General features: G+C 29.8%; 1 long non-coding RNA gene across 1 annotated transcript; it reads right to left on the reverse strand.

Moving 5' to 3' along the window:
• Positions 1-2,483: 2,483 nt before the first annotated feature.
• LOC128193535 (uncharacterized) lies at positions 2,484-3,529 on the reverse strand. Its single transcript, XR_008244839.1, has 2 exons — positions 3,421-3,529; positions 2,484-2,866 (listed from the first exon to the last, which is right to left on the reverse strand). It is a non-coding gene; the product is annotated as an uncharacterized LOC128193535 (long non-coding RNA).
• Between the last annotated feature and the right edge of the window lie 20,850 nt (positions 3,530-24,379).

Here is a 24,379-nt window from a genome sequence, read left to right on the forward strand (position 1 = left end):
CAAGCCAATCAAAATTTATATATTTTTTTATCAAACACCAGACATGCCATCAATCTAATTTATATAATAAAAAATTGATATCCCTTGTAATTCAAAATAGTAAAACCATGAATTTTATTCTTTAATTTATGTTAAATGTAAGAATATGTCTCATATTTAAATTTTCATCCGTTATATTATGATTTAACCAATTACATACTTTTTGAGTTGTCTGCTACACTGGCTACACCTTCGGTAAAAGTATATATAACCACTGTCAAACCTGTGGTCTCAAAAAATTGTATAGTCCAATATTCTTTAAACGAATACATAACTGACCTTTCAACTTTTTATTTTTGCTATATTTTGTGCTAATTATTAGTTATATATAATTCAAACATTATTATCCAAAAAAGTTTAGTATCGTATTGATCTGAAATCCATCGTTTCTTTCAACAGAGTAATATAATTGGTTGTTGAAGCAATGTATATGCCTGCCAGTCTTCAATAATGTTGTCCAAATCTTGGAAATTTTGCCATAATTTTTCACATGTGGATGATCTTGGAGGTATGTTGCTATGTAATGTTTGGACAAAGGTATCCAAATAATGAAAAACGAAGATGTCGCTTGCTTGAAGACAATCGTGGATTCTGGACAGACAAACTATCTTGGAAAATAGTCTGTTCATACTAACAGTACAAGTACAAGACACAAAAGAAAGAATTTTTTGTCAAGTCTTGGGAAGCTTATTGTGTATGTTATTCTTTATTGCAAGCTCTTACGGTCCTATGGTGTTTAAGAAAATTGATTTTTGTATATAGGTTCTATGTTGTAGCATTTTTCACATAACAGGAGGAAATTCCTGTGTAGTTTTTTAGTTCTCTAGTACGGGACGTGTGTTATTTTATTATTTAGTAGTTTATGATATGTTTTCTTAGTTACTTAGTTGATTATGGTCACTGTTACCTTATAATTTTATATTATTTTGATAATATTTGTAGAAAACGTATATTATTTGTCTTGGAAGTACATAGTATCAATCTTATTTAATGGTTCTTTACAAGTTTCAATGTACATGTAACTTTATAGGATGTTCACGAGGAGTAGGCGATATTTCTTTTAACATTTTGTAGATGGTTAGATGTATTTAATATTACATTTTGAGTTTAGGAATTATTTTTTTGTGTAACTATGTTAGGTAAAAATATTTAGGAACTTTGTTAGGTAAATATAACATTGAGTTTAGGAACTATTTTGATGTGTTAATAATAGAAAATATATTGATTATATTTTGAGTTTAGGAACTATTTAATATTACATTTTGAGTTTAGGAAGTATTTTTTGTGCAACTATTTAAACTATTTAAACCCCTTATTTAAAGCTAAGGACCAAAAACTATTTAAACCCCTTATTTTAAACATAGTAAGAAAAATTAATAGTAAATAAATAAATAAAAAGACAAGTTAAAAATGATAATAAACGGACAAAGTTTTGGTAGAATAATGAAAAGAAAAAATAACTTGCTTTTTTTCTTAACGTTTGCACCATCATATAATTATATAAATTATTTATCAAATCTTTTTAAGAATCTAAAATTAATCACTTGTAATTTTTTTTCTTATCTAATCACTTATAAAATTCCAATTATATTTTACTTAATAGAGCTTGAATCCAAATTTACTTACAAAACAATATGTTAATTTTTTTTTTGTTGTAGATGTGTGTATGGGTCTGATTCATCTAAATGTTTTTCTTTTTACGTTATAGATACATACATTTAGTTTTTTATCTTTGTGTCATTTTCTTTTATATGTGTGAGATGATTGAAACCCTCCAAATAATTTATAATTAATATATTAATAAAGAAAACCTTAACCTTTAATACATACTTGTTCTTAGAGAAAATAATTTTTTGCTACTTTAAAAATTTAAGTCAGAATGTTTACATGAATCTCACTTGTTGAATAGACTCAAGGAAAATAAACAATATATATTCAATAAAGACATTTATATAACTTGATTTATATAAGTTTATTTAATAAAAAGAAATTAACATAAATATACATATTTCTAGCAATATTTTTAACCGCTACAAAACGATGGCTACCAATAAATACCTTTTTTTCGTAGTGAGACATACCAAAATATAAAATAAGTAGTATCTTTCCTACATTGAATCTAATTTTCCCATAAATGGTTGGGATCAAATTTTGACATGATAACGTTATTTTAATCATATAACCCAGTAGTATAAAGCAGAAACACATGATGAGAAACAAAGTAGCTGAAGGAGCATAGATGATTAATAATTGAAGATCTTATGCAATGGAAATTGGAGGTGGAGGTGACCCAATAAAGGCTGAAAAAAGTGAAAAAAATATTTTTTTTATATTAAATATTTGATAATATTATGTTTTACTTGTTGTCTTTGTTATTTTTTAATAAGAAATAAATAATTAATATTAAAAAAAGTAAGATAATGATATATCTTATTCAATGGAGATGAGGATAAATCTTATAATAAAATTTAAGTAATATTAAGTATTTCTAAATTAAATAATTATAATTTTATTTGAACGAGGAAGAAAAGTTATACACTAAATACTGTCTTTCCCCTTTTGAACGTTTGGAATAACATTTTGACATAATAATGTTATTTATATTACACATGAAACTAGTGTATAAAATAAAACAGTGAAAGAAATGATAGAAAGTAGAAAAGGAGCATATATGAGTAATAATTGAAGATCTTATGCCATGGAAATCGGAGGCGAAGGTAAAGTTAGCCGGAAGGTGGAGGTTTAGAACGTGGTGGTTTGAATCCGAATCCCAACGTGGGTTGAGGAGGTGGGCTTGGTTGAACACCCAACTTTCTTATCTTCAAATCTACAAATTTAAACAAGATTTTATGATGTGAATCTAATATATATATATATATATATATATATATATATATATATATATATATATATATATATATATATATATATATATATATATATATATATATATATATATATATATATATATATATATATATATATATATTTAAAATAAACATATCAAGTTACTATATACATGTATCTTATCATATCCAAATTTAATCATTACACTTGTACATTTTTTTATATATTACGGTGTGCATTATAACTATTATGGTATCTAATGGTAAGTGAGCAAGGGTTCAAATTCATATCAATAAAATATTTTAGAATATCATATTTTAGATAAAATTGACTCAAAACTATAGAGTATCCCTTTCTCTTAATAGTATCTATAACATGTAAATTTGGTGTAATATGAAGGATCATGATGAAACAACGTTGGCATCCACACATCACAATTTAAAACTATGTTTTCACACTAAACATTAGATTATTAGTGCTATTCAAATATTATTTTTTGTAAAGTTTTGGATGATTGAATAATGAGAGACAAACCTGCAGTGACTGGAATTGGTTGCATGAAGGAAGTGAAGGTGATTATGAGAAGAATGAAAAAAGATAAAGACATAGAAGAAAGAGTGACCCAAGCCATCCTCAGTTTATGTGCGTTTTATTGCTACCCAAACCCAGTTAATATATATAGACACATTCTGCTTCAGTCACCAAACCAAAATTTCATTGGAGCTTTCAGTGAAATTTTCCACAGACATCAATAATGATAATGAACGGAGCAAGTTTTCGTAGAAAAAATGAACAGAAAAAACAACTTGCTTTTATTGTTCTTAACTTTTGCACCATCATATTATGATATAAATTATTTATCAAGTTTTTTTAACAATCTAAAATTAATCACTTGTAATTTTTTTTTCTTATCTAATCACTTGAAAAATTCCAATTATATTTTACTTAATAGAGCTTAATCCAAATTTACTTACAAAACAATAATATGTTAATTTGACGGCTTGTAATTGAAGAATTGTATAAATGAGGAGCCTAAAAAAACTATTATAAAATGAAACTTCGTGGTAATGTTACATATGACAAAAACATGTTACTTGAAAGTGAAAGAAAGAAAAGACCATGCAAATGGATCATAAATTTTCAAACCACGTTATAACCTCTTTTTAACATAAGTTTTTTCTCAGAACATGACTTATGCACAATGTCATTATCTTTTGGTTTTAGACGTGTGTATGGGTCTGATTCAACTAAATTTTTTCCTTTTACGTTATAGATACATACATTTGGTTTTTATCTGTGTATTTTCTTTTACATGTGTAAAATGATTGAAACACCCAATTACTTTATAAGTAATATATTCCTTATTATTAATAAAAGAAAAATTATCCTTTAATACGTACATGTCCTTAGAGAAAATAAATTTTTGCTACATTTGTGAGCAAGAATGTTTATATGAATATTGTAACATCCCAAAAATACAGTATAAAACTATATAATAGAATAATTACATGTTAATAATATTACAGATCAGTCTTACACAAGATAGGGTATACGCTTATGGCTGAACGACCATACAAAATAACGAGAATGTTAAAAAAATGTAGAAAATAGGGTAAACTACAGATCAACCAAACTTTTTTCTTCCAGTAACTCTTCTCCTTCTGCTCACATCCACACAGATGATCATTGTAACACGACAAACGACCGAACGTACAAAATGGACAAGACAGGAAATAGGGTAAGCTTATGTAATTCAATTCAAGTATCAACATATATTTAACACAAATCAATTAAATAGGATAAATAATTCATTCTTGCATGCAACGACCAACACTTAACCCTGACCATCCTAACTGTATGAATTCTGTGTAGCTACGACGTTCGTGCACCCGGGTGATCTAGTAACTAGGATACCTTCAACAGTTGTCACTCGAGGTTAATCCTATCTGTCCAAATTAACCATAAGGACTAGGATCTCCTGTCATTTCCACACATGACTTACCCTTCTCTACGTGAAAAACGAGTAATCACGGAATATCAGGATGAACCGCCAGCTTAGCTTTATCCACATTCATAGTTTACCATTCCAATATCAATCATGAGATATTCCTCCCCGGAACACTCTTTCATAACTAAAGTCATTTCATTCATATCATATTCCATCATCTTTCATTTTCAAAACCTTAAACCGAACCAATTTTAATACAGATCCCATTGGATATCGAATATAGAACGTTAATATTCAACATAGACAAGACCGAATACTTAAAGTGAGACCGAGAGGTCTCCAGTTTCAAAAACAGATCGAAACCGAGAGAGTTACTATTGGGTTGTGAAAGAGACCACTTACAATAATACTTCTCCAAGACTAATAGAATCGAACGTCAGTTACAAGGTGAGCCAATTTAATGAACTGACTCATGAGAGTTTAGACCGAACGCCAATAAGCCCAGGCCGAGTAGTAAGACTCTAGGTCGAACACCATAGAAGCTGATACTATAGAACATCAAATAATAGTACTTGACGGAATCATATGAAGAAACCGAACGCCAATAAATACTTAGCTTCTTAATGAGTTAAACATCAAGGAAACCAAATGTCAGTCGAAGACCGAACACTTTAGAGAGCAAACGCTATTGAGTTTGGGCGAACACTCTTATTATAAAGATAGATTACGAAAATGAGAACGAGTGCTTGGTGTAAGACCGAGCACTACTTAGTACGAGCGCTTGGTGTAAGACTGAGCACTACTTAGTACGAGTGCTTAGTGTAAGACCGAACACTACTTAATACGAGCGCTTGGTGTAAGACCGAGCACTACTTAACTTATAGAATAAAGGTTTGATAAATATAAGATATCGTTTAAATAGTGTTCAAGAACGAACAAAATATACAAATACATATAGATATAGTGAAGTTTATAACCAAATACCAAGGAACGAATATCCTTGGTTGAAAGCTTATGTTCAAATATTACAAAACGAAGACGCTTGGTCCTCAATTGGGATTCCATCCAAATGAAAGAATCCAGTTCCAACCGAGTCCTCAAGAAAATTGAACACTATATCGAACGAGCGTTGGTCTAATACCAAACACTTATTAAGAACGAACGCTACTGAAAACGAACGTTTGGTCCAAGACCGAATACTCAAGTATAACTGAATGGTCAATATTGACTCTCGACAACATCCCTACCCATTTCATAGCTTTCATTAATCATCAATAATTTTAAACAACATATAACATTTCATCATCAACCAAATCATTAAACACAATATCATTCCAGTTTCTCATCTCTTAGATTCATATACTCATACAACCAACAATGCAATAACAACCATATTTCATATTCATTCAGCAATCAACGAACATGCATCCATTCAAAGCAACAAACTGAATCAAATTATATAAGTTTTCCTTACCTCTTAACGTGACCGAACGCTCATTAATATGGTTACTGGTTCACCTCTACAAATCCTTCTACCTTCAATGCTCAACAACTTCCGAAACTAAACCAAGTAAAGATCAAAACACTATCAGAATCACTCACTTTAGAAGTGTGATCAACACATGAAACCAGAACTTGGTTTACATGTCCAGGAAACCACACGGCTGAGGGAGAGATGAACTTACCAGCTTGGAGTCGAAAATCGATCGGTTCAAACTAACGCTCTCGACGCCGGAAATGCTCAGGTGTGGTTTGTTTGATGATCGAAGGAAGAAAAGAGTAAGATTTCGTAGAGAGAAGATGAAGAAATCTTAGAGAGAAGGAGGAGAAAATGGTTTCAGAGATTTGGAGAAGAAGGTAAGCATGCAGAGAAGTGGCACAACATTTGAAAATTTGGCATTAACTACTGCCGTCACAAAAAACGAACGTCCACTCTCCTGCAGCCACCTGTTTTCCACTTTCTGATTTCCAACTCCCCTTCCTTAACACATGTAATCCACTAAGATGGGGTTCTGATGGATTTTTAATGGGTTCTGACAAATCTCGCATGTTGAATAGACTCAAGGAAAGTAAACAATATGTATTTAATAAAGACATTTATATAAATTTATTAGAAACTTGATGTTAATTGATATTAAATCCTTTAGATATGATAAGTTTTATGGTAAGAAAATTTAGTGAGATTTTATTCATCAAGTAATTAATTTTCTTCATATGTAGTTGTCATCATAAAATCATATTCAACCTATGTAAAAGAACGAGAAATTATTGTTTGTTTCTCAATTTCCAAGATATTAAAGAATATCTTGAATCAGTTATTCTAATGGCATATTCTAATCATGATTCAGTGATTTATAAAAGCACATAGTTATTTGATTTATGGAGGTTGTTTGAGTTCTTTAGAGTTATTTTAGCTCCTAATAGGTAATGGAAACTAACTGCTACATTTTAAGATATTGTAATATTTATAATCTATATTATATATTTCGAATGTTGTGAAATTGAAGGTTATGAATGATTGTTTAATTGATTTGAATTGTAATGAAATATTACTGTGATATAGTATAAGTATATTTTTTGGGTTTAAGAGTCTTTTAGGTTTGATATAAGAAAGTCATGGGAAAGTTGTTTGTTAAATTTAAATTTTCTTGTTGATCTGACTTGATAAAATTGAGGAAAATCAATGATGTTTTTGTTGTTGGATATATATATATATATATATATATATGTATATGTATATGGATAAAAGGTTATGATATTGGTTAAACAGAAGGAGGGGAAGTGTAGGGGTTGATAGGTGAAATTTTAATAGAGTTGGTTCTAAGTTAGTTTGGAGTTTGGAATTTAAGTTTATGTCATCTAAGACTTGATTAGCTTCTTATCTTATTGAAATCTTATGTTTAAGCATGTTAAGTTGGTAGTTGGATTGTAATGAATCTTGGCTTGATCTAGTGGGCTGAATCATTGAATATTTGAGCAAATTGATATTCAAACCAAGGTTTAAACATGTTTTTCAAACAATTACAAGTATTAGGATACCAATTTGGTCATTTGGATATGATTTGATACACATAAATCAAAAATATGAGTTGTTGGTTTTTGGTGTGGCATTAAGGGTCTTGGAGTGGCGTTAAGCATACAAAGTCAAAGAGTCACTAGACTCCAAGGCGTTGAGTGACCAGTTTGGACTCTGAGCATTGCGAAGACAATGAGGTCTTTGTGTTTTGGACGTTGAGGGAGCACTCTAGGTCGTTGAGTGATGTGCTCTCTATTTGATAGGCGTTGAGTGGTAAGAAGTGACGCTAAGCACCCCTTCTCTACTACAAGTTTTACCTATGTTTCTCTTAATTCGTTAAGCGAGTGGCTTGCTCGTTGGGCGTCAGTTTGGTATTGGGCGTCTGTTTTGAGTTTTTCTTTAAGTTTTATGTACTTTCAAATGTTGATTGGCTTGGAATGCTTTATACAAATTAATTATATTGTGTGGATATTGTATATGTTTATGATTGATGAATATGGTGGTATGTATGATGCTATTTCAAGTATGATATGGGAGTGATAATGAATTCTAGTTGCTAGTATGGTATCGATGTTTGGCATAATTTCATGGACCTCATGGTGAGACTCCATCATGACGTTCAGTAGTGTGATAAATTGATGTATAGACTTAGTCTTAAAAGTTAACCTGACAGTCCAATAATCATTTCATCTCAAGTAGAAAAGGGGAGTTATGTTGTGAGGAGTTGTTAAAGGTCTTAGTCTATGGTTTAATTCTTTAGTCGTAGGTGGTAGAAAGACTAATCTTGTGTGGTAGTTTGGGTGAACAAGTTGTTTAACCACTTCAAGAGCAAAACTTGTCATAGTCTGACATCAATCACTTGTAAAAATTATGCTTTTTAACTCGTCTAATAGACTTCAGTTTAAGGAAAACCGAAGTCTATGAGAGAGCGGTGACAATTTTGTAGTTTTGATGAATTTATATGCCTCGGTTTAGTAAGGACCGAAGCATATAAACTGTGTTTTGGGCTATTAACTCGGTTAAAGGTGGAACCGAGGCTGTATTTTGGCGTATTGACTCGGTTAAAGATAGAACCGAGGCCTATTACCCCGGTCAAATCAATCACACCTAACCTACTCTCATCTCCGCTTTTTCATTTTACACGAAGCGATTCTTTCCTCTGGCACTCTCATCTCCCCTTTTTCATTTTACTTTCATCTGGTAGAAACAAAGAGGGCGCGATCTCTCTTCTCCTCTCCCACTTGACAGTCACGGTGCGAGGACGAGACGTGATGGTGGCCGGCGTCGAAAGCGGAGGGGAGGCGCGATGGTGGAGACGAGTACCGCGACGACGATGATGGGAGGCTCGCCGATCTAAGGCATTTGGCGAGCAGAGAAGATGATGCCTTAGAGATGATGAGAGGTTCACCGATCTACGAGTTGAACGGAGTTCCTTGGCGAGGTGGCGGCGAGGTGGTGGCAAGGTGGCGGTGAGGTCATGGCGAGGTCGCGGCGAGTGCGTCCTGCAGCAGTGGTGTTGGTGAGCAACGAAGAGGTGGCGGCGAGACGTCCTGCAGCGGTGGCGAGCAACCTCCCTTCTTCCCGAAATCTTTTCTTCTTCCCCAAATGCTCATTGCATCAAAACCCATACTTTTTTTTCTCTGTTATTTTGGGAGCGATTTTGTTAAGGTTGGTGTAGTTGATTTTTCTGTGTTATTCTGATATTTGGTTTTGTATCTTCTGAGATTTGGTTTTGTGAAAGGGAAAAAAATTCAATAAACCTTTACTTGCTTGGATTGTGCAACAAAGAGGGAGAAGTGGATTGTTTTGAAAAAAAACACGCAATTGTCTCGGTTATCTAAGAACCGAGACATCATCCTATCTCTTTATAACCCGGTTCAGAACCGAGGCATAAAACCATCCTCTTTTTCATTGTCTGAATATGGATCGGTTGCAGAACCAATGCCCATAAACAAAATTAACCGATGTCATTTCCTCATCCTGCACTAGTGAATATACATATTCAGATGGTCAAGTTTAAGTTTATGAATCTGTTTAAAGTTTTTGGCTTGGATTAAGAGTGTGATTATTATGTATGGTTGAACTAAATTTCTTGATTGTTCTTTGTAAAAGTTAGTTTACCCTTATGTTTTGCTTGTTCTTTTCGTTTATAATGATCACTTAATTAGTGTGAGAAAAGAATGAAGTTTCAATAGTAGGAGCTGGCTGGCGAGGACAATAATGTTTAGATAGATGTAGTATTTATAATTACCTTTTGTAAATCTTTAGGCTTATTTAAATATTCCTTAGTTTTTGGCAACTCTTATATATAATATTTTGTCTTATAGTTATACTTGGATGATTGTATCGTTATTTATATTTGGACATATAAAGTTCCTTAATGGTTTTAAAACCAATAAAAATAGAATATTACAACGCTAAGAAATTTTGTCAAGTAAAAGAATATCATAACTATTACTATTAGTTTGACGTATGAATAATTAAATTGTAGCATTTAAAAGAAATTAACATAAAAAAAATAATTCTAGCAACATTTTTAACCGTTACAAAACAATGGATACTAGTAAATACTTTTTTTCAGACATCCAAAATATACAATAAACTTTGAATCTAATTTGCCCATACTTGTTTGGAATCAAATTTTGACAAATTAGTGTTATTTACTTTATACATATAACCCAGTAGTATAAAGCAGCAACACAATTATGAGAAATAAAGTAGCTGAAGGAGCATAGATGATTAATCGTTGAAGATCTTATGCACCGGAATTTGGAGGAGGTACATCTGCGGGTAGTAGTGGAGAGCCTGAACGGGGCGAAGGAGGTGGGCTTTGTTGTAGACCCAACTTTCTCATCTTCAAATCTATAAAATAAAAAAGAAAAAGTAAAATATCATAAAATAACAAATTTTTTTATTTTTAATAAATAAAAAATAGTATCAAATGAGTGTAAAATATTTATCCATGTTAAAGTATTATTTTTCATTAAAATAAGTTTTTATAATGTGAATCTATGATACATTGATATATACGTGTCATCTATATTCGTGTTGGATACGTATTTATATTTAATATTTTAGGATATTTTAATAACACATTTATATATGAAGTATCTAATTTATAAAATAATAATTTTTTTATGAGAATAGTTTATAATTTTTTATTTTATTATGTTTTTAAAAATTTTATACATTTTTAAACATATCATATACCTATATATACCTATAGTATTCGATACATATGTACATCGTATGTGTCAAAAACATATGTTTCAACTAAATTTAATTATTAAATCTATACATCTTTTTATATTATAGAGTGTGCATTATAAGTATTATGGTAACTAATGGTAGGTGAGAAAGGGTTCAAAATATCAATGAAATTATAATATATAATTGAGTGTAGATATTGTTTTATTGATTTTATGAAATTGTATTATATTTAAAATTTACTTTTATTACACTAAAAATATAGAAGCAGATTCCCAATTTTATTTTTCATTTCAATATAGCTTTTAATTTTGTTAAGAAAGATTAACTTAATCCCTTATTAAATGGATGCTAAGATATTTAAAAAGTGACAATATAAATAATATGTTATAGACCATTCATATACGGTCACATTTTAAATGATTTAATATCTAATTACCTTATTAATTTATAGTCTCCCTTCCTCCCAGACCTACAATCCTCTTATAATAACATTTGTAACATGTAAATCCAATTTGGTGTAATATAAAAATTCACACTACAACATTGAATATTGATAGACAATTATTGACGGATCACTATCCTTCAATAAACATGTTTTACTGACATTTTTACTGACAGACACTTTGATTAGTATGTATCGAAGGAATATTTTGTCAGTAAGGTAATCATGTTTTAACTTACCGACGGATCATTGACTGTTAGTATCTTCTTTGATGATAAAGGGAAACAATTTCTCTTTTCCCTCTCATTTTCCTCGTCTTCTACGTACTTCATTCTCCTCAACTTTCTGAGGTTTCTTGGCCATGGATGCACGTCATGTGGAGGTCCGGTGGTTGTCGCTGCTATTGAAATCCATTTCCCTAGTTCAACCGCAAAAGTCTAGTTCCCTAGGTCAGTCGCGAACACCCTTGTCTTTGCTCGTCCCCCTTGCTTGTCGCAAAGCTTGATTATCCTAGTTTATGGTTGGGCTTTTGTTTGTGGTTCTCGTAGTTGGTGTCGATGAGAGAAAAATGTGAGAATTTATATTTTCTTGTCCCTTTTGATGTTGTCTTCTAATTTTGCGATTTTTCCTTTTGATTTTCGCCATTAATGGACCTTGCCTTCCGCTTCACCGATTGTGCTCTTGTGGTGAACTTTAATGTTGTTTCCTTTGCCAACCTCAATTCCCTTAGATCGTCCCCAACCTGCATTGCCCTAAGGCCACTGTGAGGCCAGTCCCGTAGTGAGAGAACGAGTGATGGTCCACGGAGGATGTTGTCGTTGAGATATCCTGGATGAGGGACGTTGCTGCGAGTTTTAATGGAGTTTTCTTATGTTGCTGTGGTGAACAAAGATTGTTATTATTGAGCCATTCGTGATCAAGGGAATCCAACGATAGTCCTTACTATGTAGGTCAGTTCTAACTATCCAAATTGAAACCCTTGTGTGGAATTTGGCCAAATCGAAACCCTTGTGCAATTTGTCCAAATTGAATCCCCAATCTTGAATGCATTTTGTCGAAATTGAAGCCCTGTGTTGTGTGCATTTTGTTTTAATTTTCAGTTGAACAATGTTTAGTATGCTAATTGAATCATTGTTTGCATCACATATTGATTGATAGTGTTGTCACGCTTATTCTATTGTCATTCATAGGTGGAAATGATGATTTTAGGTTGTGTCCTTTGTCTTGGTTGGTTGGGGTGCATTGTCCATGTTATCTTATCATTTCAAACTTGTTTAGAATTGGATATGCATAATTGCATTTGAATTTATAAAAGCATACTTTAAGTTTATTCTTTTAGCTATGTTTGACAAGTTTCTTGGCAAAGAGATAGTTAGCTTGGAATAGAGGTAGTAAATACTTTAAGTGAATGTACCTTGTAAAAGGGTTAGAGTACCTAATGTGCACTTAAGTGAATGACTAATAGATTTTATCAGTGTGTATGTTACACTTGAAGTAATGTTCATGATATTCATCGCTTAAGTATGTAACACTTGAAGTAATCTATTTAAAAATTGAATAAAATTATGATTATGTTAGTGAAAAATGAACATGTCTTGAGATGTTTCTATTTAACTGTTCAAGGTCTATGTTTTCATTTAACCCAATTTTAGTGGAGCGCAAGCGAGAGACCCGATCAGCTCCACATTTTAATGGAGCTTCATAACCAATTTTAGCCCATTGGCAATCGTATGTGTCACCAACGAGAAGGGTTGTCAAATGAATGACAAACAAGAGTGAGAGACTGTAGTGTTTCATGTTCTATAGGAATGATGAATGGTGTGACCTTTATAAGAATTTTATTGACTTGGTTAAGAAGGATCTTGAAGTAAAAGAGGTAGTTGTGGAGATAGAGTTAAATGCGCAAGGAGTACCTCACGACGAACATTACAATACCAACAAATAGGAAAGTGGAAATTTTTTTGACTCGTATGCGTCTAACGAAATAAAACTACATTTATAAGTTGAAATCAATAAACTGGATCAGTCCAGATTGAGTGAGTGTAGTGGTAAGTGATCAATGCTCTAGTTAAGGGTATTCAAATTAATACTGTGAATATGATGTAGAAATTGAAGATAACATTAACAAACAACTTTTTGTCTTGGTTGGTAAAGCTATTCAACACAATCAAGACATAGGTTTAGATGTTTATACTGAATCAATATATGGAAATTAGATTCGAATTTTGTACAAAAGATGTATTTCAATATATGTCTGATTGTCTAGATATGGATTACTTATTATTTTGTGTAGATTTGATTATGTAAATGTGGGGTAGACTAATACAAATTGCATTGGACTTTGTCAAGTACTTATTAACAAATATACTGACAGATATATCTTTTGGTAATTACCGACGATCAACATTTGTCAGTAATTATTAATGACAACAAAGTTACTAACAGATTTATAATTGACTGTAAACTGTAAAAAATTATCCATTACCAATGGATATTGATTATTTTCGACGGATTATTTCTGTCAATCTTTTTGATTTTTTTTGTAGTGTCATTATGAAACAACGTTAGCATACATCACAGTTTAAAACTATGTTGTCACACTAAACATTAGATATAATTTATGAATAACATACATGGTTGAAATTCAAAGTGCTAATAACAATGCTATTCAAATATTTTTATCTTAAAGTTTTCAATGATTCAATGAGAAACAAACCTGCAGTAATTGGAATTGATTGCATGAACAAGGTGAAAGTGATTATGAGGAGAATACAAAAAGACAGAGACATTGAAAAAAGAGTGATCCTAGCCATCCCAGTTTATGTGGGTGCATTGCTGAAACCCATACCCACTTATATACACATTCTGCTTCAGTCACCAAACCAAAATTTCACTTCTATTGGAGCTTTCAATGAAATTTTCCACAAAAATGGACGTCAATAATGATAATGAACGGAGCAAGTCTTCGTAGAAAAAATGAACAGAAAACACAACTTGCTTTTATTGTTCTTAACTTTTGCACCATATTATGATATAAATTATTTATCAAATTTTTTAACAATCTAAAATTAATCACTTGTAAATTTTTTTCCTTATCCAATCACTCGTAATTTTTTTTCTTATCTAATCACTTGTAAAATTCCAATTATATTTTACTTAATAGAGCTTGAATCCAAATTTACTTACAAAACAATAATATGTTAATTTGACGGCTTGTAATTGAAGAATTGTATAAATGAGGAGCCTAAAAAAACTATTATAAAAAGAAACTTCGTGGTAATGTTACATATGACAAAAACATGTTACTTGAAAGTGAAAGAAAGAAAAGACCATGCAAATGGATCAGAAATTTTCAAACCACGTTATAACCTCTTTTCAACATAAGTTTTTTCTCAGAACATGACTTATGATTGATAAAAGAAAACTTAACCTTTAATGCATACATGTCCCAAGAGAAAATAAATTGATTAGAAACTTGATGTTAATTGATATTAAATCCTTTAGATAAGATATGTTTTATTGTGAGAAAATTTACTGGGATTTTATTTATCAAGTCATTAATTTTTTTCATATGTAGTCGTCATCATAGAATAATATTCAATCTATATAAAAGAACGACAAATTATTGTTTGTTTCTCAGTTTCCAAGATATTAAAGAATAACTAATAAATTCTACATGTAGTGGAATAACTAAGACTCTTGAAAATAGTTAGTTATATTTGAAAAAAAAATTTAAAACACAAAAATATATGTATTATAATATAATAAAATAGGTATAAAGTTACAATAAAATACGTATGATATTACAGTAAAATATATATGATGTTACAGTAAAACTTATCTAATTTCATGATTTTTCATAAATTAAGTGAATAATAAAAAAATATATAAAGAAATACGCTAAAAATGTTTTTGTGAGGGCCTATAAATTTAACAAAGGGCCTTTGGGCCTTATGTGGGGCAGTCAGGCCCATCAGACTAAGGCCAACTTGACCTTAGAGGGACTCTTCAGAACTCATTCTCTTCCTTGAACCTCATTTCTTTTCTCTCTCTAAACTCTTGTGCCCTAAAGCTCTCTCTGCCTTCTCTCTAGATTTCCAACTCTCTAAACTGTAAGAATTCGAGATAGGCACTGCTCAATCGTTCGCGGCGTAGGGAGCTTCATTTCTACCGAACGTTTTCTCCGTTCCGACCGGGTGTGGTGGAATTTTCGTGTGTGAGACACTATAAAGGAGCGTTCCTGTGAGCTTGGTAGTTCAACTCCGAGGTAAGGGGAGCTAGATCCTTTTCTATGGGTTGAAATTGTATTTTGATATTTGCTGCATGAATTGTATGCTGGAAATTTGTGATTGTGGATGTGGTTGGGCTGAGATGATATTTGAGATTGGTATGTTGATGTATGTATTCTGTTGAAGGGGTGATCAAGTGGAAGGTAAGGAAAGTATACACTGTTTTGAACAAGCTGATTGAGAGGAAGTGAGGTAGTGATTTTGGGAAGTAGGGATTTTGAGTACATTTGGGTTGTTGGGATATCTTAGGTAAGTCATTTGTGACTTGTTAGAGTCATCAAACTAATCAAAATAGGTGTAAAATGGTTGTTGTCAACTGGTATAGGGCTGGACGACATCTGGTTCGCACCCAGCGCCCTCCGGGGGCGCCCAGGCGCGAGAGTCTCAGAAAAAGTCGCGCCCAACGCCCCTCCTGTGGCGCCCGAGCGCGAGGTGTTCTCAAAAAGTGGCTTTATCTTTGTTTTTGATAGTTTTTGGGGTTTCGGATGTCCGTTTTGGACGTTTCTTAAGTCGATTTGGAGGTTTTGAACCCTTCCGGAACTGTTGGTGATGGTTTCAAAGCCATTTTCTTTGTCTAAGTATGAGTTATGGGGTTTTGTGTTGTTTAGTGGTTCTCTTGGGACTGGTATTGTCTGATAATGTGTATTGGATTGATTAATGTTGTTTGCTTAACAGATTCTCTTGTATGTGGGATGTTTGGAATGCATAGTATGATGAGATTTATGTGGAAAGTATATGAATGTATGATTAATATTGTTTGCTTAACAGATTTTCATGTACATTATGTATGAGGTATGAGTGGTTGGAAATAATGTGGTTGTGAACTATAATGATTTATGTGAGTATGAATTGGACATCTCAGGGTGAGATGACTGAAAGTGGTTGTGTAGGGTGTTGATGTTGTTCTGTATAACTGTATGGAGCTTTGAACTGGTATGTCTATCCCTACACTCGAAGCACGGTTCATACTCAGATAGAGGAGAGCAGTGTAAGTGGTGAGAGTAGAGGGAGGTCCTCGTCTATAGTCTTAGAGTTTAGACATAGACAGATTGGGGGATTTACCTTGCATAGTGTTGGGGTGTGCCAGCTGAACTACGCAAGTGCAAAGACGACCAATAGTTCGATAGTTATACAAATCCGGATGAGTCGTGTGAGTGTTTGAGTAATGTTTTTAAAGGGTATGTTGTTAGTTGTTCTTTTATATGTGATTTAGCATGATGACATCAATTAATTGTACTATATGTATAACATGTTTTTTATATCTAGCTCACCCTTGCTTCTGTGTTGTGTGCTGCTTTTGTATGTTTTTCTTTGCGATGATCATCCACTTGGATGGGAGCAGATGTTGTCGAGAAGGTTTCCTTGGAGCAAGAGCTGGAGGAGAATGATGCTGCTGCGCAGTCTAGTTAGGATTTAGATATTTAAACCTTTGGAGATTAAATACTCTAAAATGTCTAAGTTTAAAACTCTGTATTATATTTTGGATGACTGTAATTCCGTATTTAATTGCAAGTCATACTCTAACTGTTCTCTTTATTGGGAATGTTGACTCCTAAATTATATGATGTGGTTACTATATTTTGGGATGTCACAGTTTTTCTCTTTTATTTAAAAATTTTAAATTCCAAACCTTAAAATCATTTTAGTATAACATTATCAAAGTTAGTTTTAATGGCACATTACTCCATACACGATAAAAATGTTGAAGGTCAATTATTAAGTGTGAACCCTAATTCCAGCATTTATGATTAGTGTTTGACTGGACCACTTCGATGGATTAGTACCGGCACTCTGAAGGATCTAAATAAAAAGATATATATTATTAATTTTTGAAAAAAAATAAATACAATTTTAAAAGGGAAATTCAGGAGCAGTTCCAAGTTTTTTTATTCAATTTGATTAAATCATACTTAACTCATTTATTTTAGATGTTTAAATATATTAGTGATAATGATTATGTTATTTTTATGTATATAATATTTATTTGTATAAAGTTTAAATAATCTCTAATATTTCTTTTATATTATATTATATTATATTATATATATATATATATATATATATATATATATATATATATTATATGTTTGGATTTGTTTATTTACAACTTTTTTTTAGTTGGTAATATACCAAGTTTTATGTTAAAAATAATTCTTATTAAAAATATACTTTGAATCTAAAGATATTTTAATAATTTTAAAATTTAATTTAAAATAAAAAAATAAAAAGGAGTTATTTATCTTGCGACTTTACTGATAGTTATTAGCTTTTTTATTTTTTATTTTAAAAAATTATTACCTTTTAAAAAATATATAATAAAATATAATAACTATTAATACACGTAAAACAATCATTATTTTCTATTTTATTTTTTTGAAATTTAATTTTAAAATTATTAAAATATTTTTAGATTTAAAGTATGTTCTTTTTTAATAAAGATTATTTTTAACCTAAAAGTTGGTACACAGAACACCTTCCATTCATTCTCTCTTTTCACTAGAGCTTTTTTCTTCTTCTTCCAAACTTATATGACAAAGAAAAAAGTTAATGTCAATATCTACATATTTTAATTATTTAATATTTAAAATTACTTTCTTCTTTTACAATTTTCAATATCAATATTTAAAATTTATAATTTTTATTTAATGTTTTATATACAGTGAAAATTAGATTCTCCAATCGGAACTAAGAATTTAAAATTTTTAAAAAAAATTATTTGATTTATTCTATGAAGAAAAAACAATAAAAAATTCAAAGTTTTATCTTTTTTTTTTATATTTTAAAATATCCTATCAAGACTCTTTTATATGTAATTGTAATATTATGGTGAAAACCATAAGGTGTGTTTTAATTTTAGTTTCTATTTTAAACTTTTACGTCATTTCAGATTTAGTAGTCCATTCCCAAACTTCAATTAATTTAAAAAATAAATAATTAAAATTTGACTATAATTTACTCTCTCTTTTTTTGTCAATAAAAATAGGCTTAATTACCTTCTCGCATCAATTATAACGCCGTTAACTGGATAGGATTGAATTGATACAAATTTCAAAACATAGGTACCAAATGTCTACATTTTTAAAACCGGGTACTAAACAGAAAATTACCTCCTAACATGGAGACTAAGTAGGTAATTAAGCCATAAAAATAATTACAGACTAACACCTTGTACTTAAATTCTACTTTTATGATTATTTTAGTACTATGTTTTCAAAATTATTAAAACTTACGTACTCAGTAATTAGATAACCACTTATAATTTTAGTGAAAGAATAAGGGATGACGAACCTATCTATTTTTTGTAGACATTTTTTCAATAAAAGGGAATTTTGAAAACAAAAATCCAAATTAATAAAATTTTGTGGTGGCTCCAAGACCATCAACTTTTTCTTGTGTTATTTACCACCATAATTCCAATAATTCATTTTGTATTTTTCAAATGTGTAAATTTAATAATACTTTTAATTTTTATATTCACGCAAGATAGAAGCAGTGGACAAAAATATTTCAATATACGGAACTGAGGTGTATACTTTCACAATTTACCTTAACTCCTATGTATAGAATCTTCTCGAGATCCTTTAAAATACATAATAAATACAGTTATTTACCTCTTTATCTTACCTTTTTTATGTGTGTCTTTGATTAGTGTAGATCTAGTCGTAATCTAATCCTAGTCCAATATTCCTTAATTATGTCTTCATTTTTCTAATAAAGAGAATGGTTTGTAACACATTGACCGTTTGTCTATAGACAATTCATAGGCCGATTGGTACATAGTGTACACAAAATAAACTAAAAATAATTAGATTAAAAATACAATTAGTCTTCCTTTTTTTAATTATTTTTTGTCTTTATTTAGTTGTATATCTCTTCAAAATTTCATTTCCAACAAATAAGTTTATTCGTATTGGGCCAGCTTAGGTATAAATTTTATTTTGCACACCAATCGGCCTACTTGGGCCCATATCCACTTTCTCTATTTTCTAAAGACCATCATAGGCTTTAATTCTTTTGTATTACTTTCATCCCTGTTGTTTAGAATTGAAAATTTTGTTATTTCTGATTAATCCCTTTATTTAATAAGACAAGAAAAAGTTTTAATCCGAGATTAACTCTTCTCCAAACCCACCTCAAAACATAATACTCTTATACCCTGAATTTGACGCTGTTGAAAGCTGTAGTAATAATTTCAATGTCAAAAGTTGTTAGATTTTTCTATAAATTATGTTAATATCATGTTTTTGCTAAAAATGTGCTAGTATTATAATTTATTTGATAATAATTGAATGTATTAATAATTTGATTAATTGTCTACGAGTTTTGGAAAGTTATTAACATAAAATTAATATAAGCTTAACCACTAAATTTATAATGTTAGACACCTAGAATGAATAAAACAGTGAGATTAAATTTGTTTCATTCATTAATGATATTTTTAATTATTTATCCCATTAAATTTGTGCAACTCTTGCATTATTCGTAATGCAACACACAAAACAAGGTTAAAAACCATTTCTCATACTCGAATCGGTTCCACAGAATTTTCACACATGTTAGAACCAATTTCTTTCCTCTTTGTTTTTTGTCACATAGTCAGTTTCCTACCTTTTTGTTTTTCACAAAATTGGTTGTGCTATACTAGAATCGATTCCCACCATATCAACATAAACCATAAAATCCACAATCATTTTTGTATCACTATAGAAGTTCACAGCACTTCCTATAACAATGTAAGTAGGTGAAAATAACGTGATTTAAACGAAGATCTTATTATCAAAGTTCATGTATCACTCTCAAATCGTCTCACCTTAAGTTAGTTTAGAAAAATTTACCATCTCACTAATCTGCTCTTTCTCTTGCCCTCATATTTGTAGACACGAACACGAATATCACCCACAAATTCATTGTTCACAATCACTCTCAACAGTAAATGTCATGAAACGAACATAGTGTTAGAAATTGAAAAGTTTACTAACATATATACAATTTTCACCAATCTTTAGTGGATCGGTAAGCTTGTAAGCTTGTAAGTTTGTAATTGGTTTTTAGATGAATTTAGGAAAGTAGATTCAAATAAAAGAAAGATGAATGTGAAATTATTTGGATTAAAATAAAGATAGTGAGAAATGAAAGAATAATTTATAAAATTTAAGTGATGTAATGAATATGATAGATTAAAAAGATATTTTAATTGATAAAGTTGGATAAATACTATTTTATTTCTTATAATAACAGTATTATTATTTATATTATTATTATTTATATTATTTTTTATGTTATTACTATTACTTTTATTATTACTATTGTTTTTTTATTATTATTATTGCTTATATTATTATAATTATTTATTTTATTTACTATTACTTTAATTTATATATTTTATCTTTTTTATCATATTATATTATTTTATTATAAAAAATAATGAAAACTAATTATATATATATATATATATATATATATATATATATATATATATACATATTCTGTATAAGAGAATTGATTATATGTATACATTTTATTATATTTTTTTAATCTCTTTGCAAACTTTTGCATACACGTGAAGAAAGTCTTAAAAAAGTTTATATCGTTCTTTTGTGTTTTTTTTTAAATTAAATTTTGAATTTTCTTTATATGTTCGTGCTCATTTTTTTTTACTGGAAACAAACAAGCGTAAGTATTTATTCATACTTGAAATCCATATAAATGATTCCGTTTTAGGTATATTAATTATTTATTTTAATCTTCCAAAGTGCTTTGCATTTTACTAAAAAGATTAGTTTCATCTACTTAAATATATGCTTGTTTAACTAGCTTCTAATTTTTCATTTTGAATAAATGGTTGATTTAGTTCCTAAAATTGTATATCAAAATCATATTAATTTCTAAAACTAAACAAATCATGTATCTTAAAATGTAAAGGTTTTATTGAAGTTCTTAAAATTAACTCATTATCTTTTATTGTGGTCCATAAATATATGTAATTATAATTATTATTACTAATCAACTAAAAGAAAAAAAAAACATAATTTTAAAGATAAATCTAAATAATTTCTGATGTTTTTCTTACTTGCATACACTCCCCGTTAAATGCAGGAAAGTTAAACTAATTTAACCTTATTTAACGAAACCATTTCCAGAATACCTTTCATTTAATCAATATTTTAATTTTGGTGACTCTTGATTTTTGATGGTATCATCTAAAGTTTTAATTATTTTTTCTCTATTTTGATGGTATAATCTAAAAGACCTTCCAAATAATTGAGAATATTGTATTTTCAAAACCTACTTTTCATTCTTGACATTTTTTAGTTTTTATTTTGTAAATTTTATAATAAAACTAAGTAATATTAACTATTTCCAAATTAATTATTCTTTTATTTGAATGAAGAGGAATTACAACAACATATTATTACGAAAGACATCCAAAAATATACAATAAATAGTGTGTTCCCTCCTTTGAATCTTGCACATACATGCATGCTTGGAATCAAATTTTGACATAATATAAAACAAAGCAGTGAAAGAAATGATAGAAAGAAGTAGATGAAGGAGCATAGATGATTAATAATGGAAGATCTTATGCCATGGAAGGTGAAGGCATACCTGGTCTAACATGTCTTGGTGGAGCTGGTGGTGGAGGTGAAAATAAAACATGTGTCGGTGGAGTTAAACTAGGTGGAGGAGGTGGGCTTGGTTGAACACCCAACTTTCTCATCAAATCTACAAATTAAAACAACTTTTCATCATCTCAATATATTTCAACCAAATTTCATTACTACACTTACAAATCCTTTTATATTACACTATGCATTTATAACTATTATGCTAAATGAGGATGGGTGATCAAATAATAATATATAATTAATAGAATACTTTTATTACTTAATTTCTACTTTCATAAGTGTAAAGGAAAAAACTAATTCCCACCATCAAAATGTTTTTTAATTGACAAAAAAAATTAATATAAAATAATAATCAAATAGGATGCCTAAATTTAAATGATAACAGTAATATATTTATGATGTTTTTAAAAATTTTGTATATTTTTCAATATACATACACCACCTATTTTATTATTTTCAAAATAATCATATCAAAGATATCAAATACATATCGTATCGGTACATCATAAATGTCAATACACATATATTTCAACTAAATTTAATTATTATGCTTACACATCCTTTTATATTTCACTATGTATTTATATTTATTATGATAAGTGATGGTAGGCTTGGAAGGTTCAAATTCTTATCTATGAAATTGAAATTATAATGTATAAATGAGTTAAGTTTTGTTTTATTGATTTTATGAAACTGTGTTATATTTAAATTTCACTTTTATTACACTAAAAATGTAAAAAGGAAAACTAATCTCCATGATAAAAATTGTTTTTTCTATCAACAAAAATAATTCATATAAAATGATCACAGAGGGTTCTATTGAATTCATATATAATAAGATATTTACATTATATTAGTTTAATGTATCAAAGGTATTTTTCGTAAAGTTTTGATGATTCGACGAGAGAGACAAACCTGCAGTGACTGGAATTGGTTGCATGAACAAGGTGAAAGTGATTATGAGGAGAATACAAAAAGAAAGAGACATAGAAAAAAGAGTGGTCCTAGCCATCCCACTTTATGTGGGTTCATTGTTGAAACTTATTTCGGTGTAGATGTTTTCCAGTGTGTCTTTGTTGCTTCTCGCCAAAGGAGGTACCAGTGTGTCTTTGTTGCTTCTCGCCAAAGGAGGAGAAGGTACCTGCAAAAATACTCTGACACTCAAGTCAGATGTGAGTTATGGAGCCTCAAGTCAGATGTGAGGTACTTGAACTTTTGCCAGTCATTGTATTTATAAGTCAAATAAAAATAACCTTACCTAAAAATGTGGTTAGTTACTCATAAATATCTTAACCGCTTAAAATATCTAAGATATTTTATCTAATAAATATCTTACTACATAACAAAACCCAAACCCAGTTAATATATATACACATTCTGCCTCAATTACCAAAGCAAAATTTTGCTTCTATTGAGTTTAAAATGAAATTTCCCATAGAAAAATGACTGTCAATAATGATAATAATATGATAATAATGACAACACATCAACGTAGTATTAGAAAAGTAAAACATACAAATGATACAAACATGTTGGTGATTGTTTTTTACAATTTGCAAGAGATGTTTTATGTAAGAGCTTTAAATTAAAAATTTGAAAATGAAATGCAGAAAACTTGAAGAGATAACTACAGTTATATATGATCAACAATGTATTTATAAACAAAACCGTAGTGTGACATACTTGAATGTATTTATAAACACTTCCTTATAACATGATATGTATAAGGAAAGGGATTTGTTCATGTTTATTTTTTTTTTGGTTTTAATACAATCTCATGTGATTTTAAGGAGATATTATGGACTTTGAATTTTTTTTTTCCTTTTTTTACATAGGTTGAGACAATCTAATTTCCTTATTAATTAAATCTGTTATGACCGATAAAAAAAAGGAGCAAGTTTTGTTAGAAAAAATAACTTGTTTTTGTTCTTATGATATGAATTATTTATCAAATTTTTTTAA

The sequence above is a fragment of the Vigna angularis genome, chromosome 8 (assembly GCF_016808095.1).
Source record: "Vigna angularis cultivar LongXiaoDou No.4 chromosome 8, ASM1680809v1, whole genome shotgun sequence".
Lineage (NCBI taxonomy): Eukaryota > Viridiplantae > Streptophyta > Magnoliopsida > Fabales > Fabaceae > Vigna > Vigna angularis.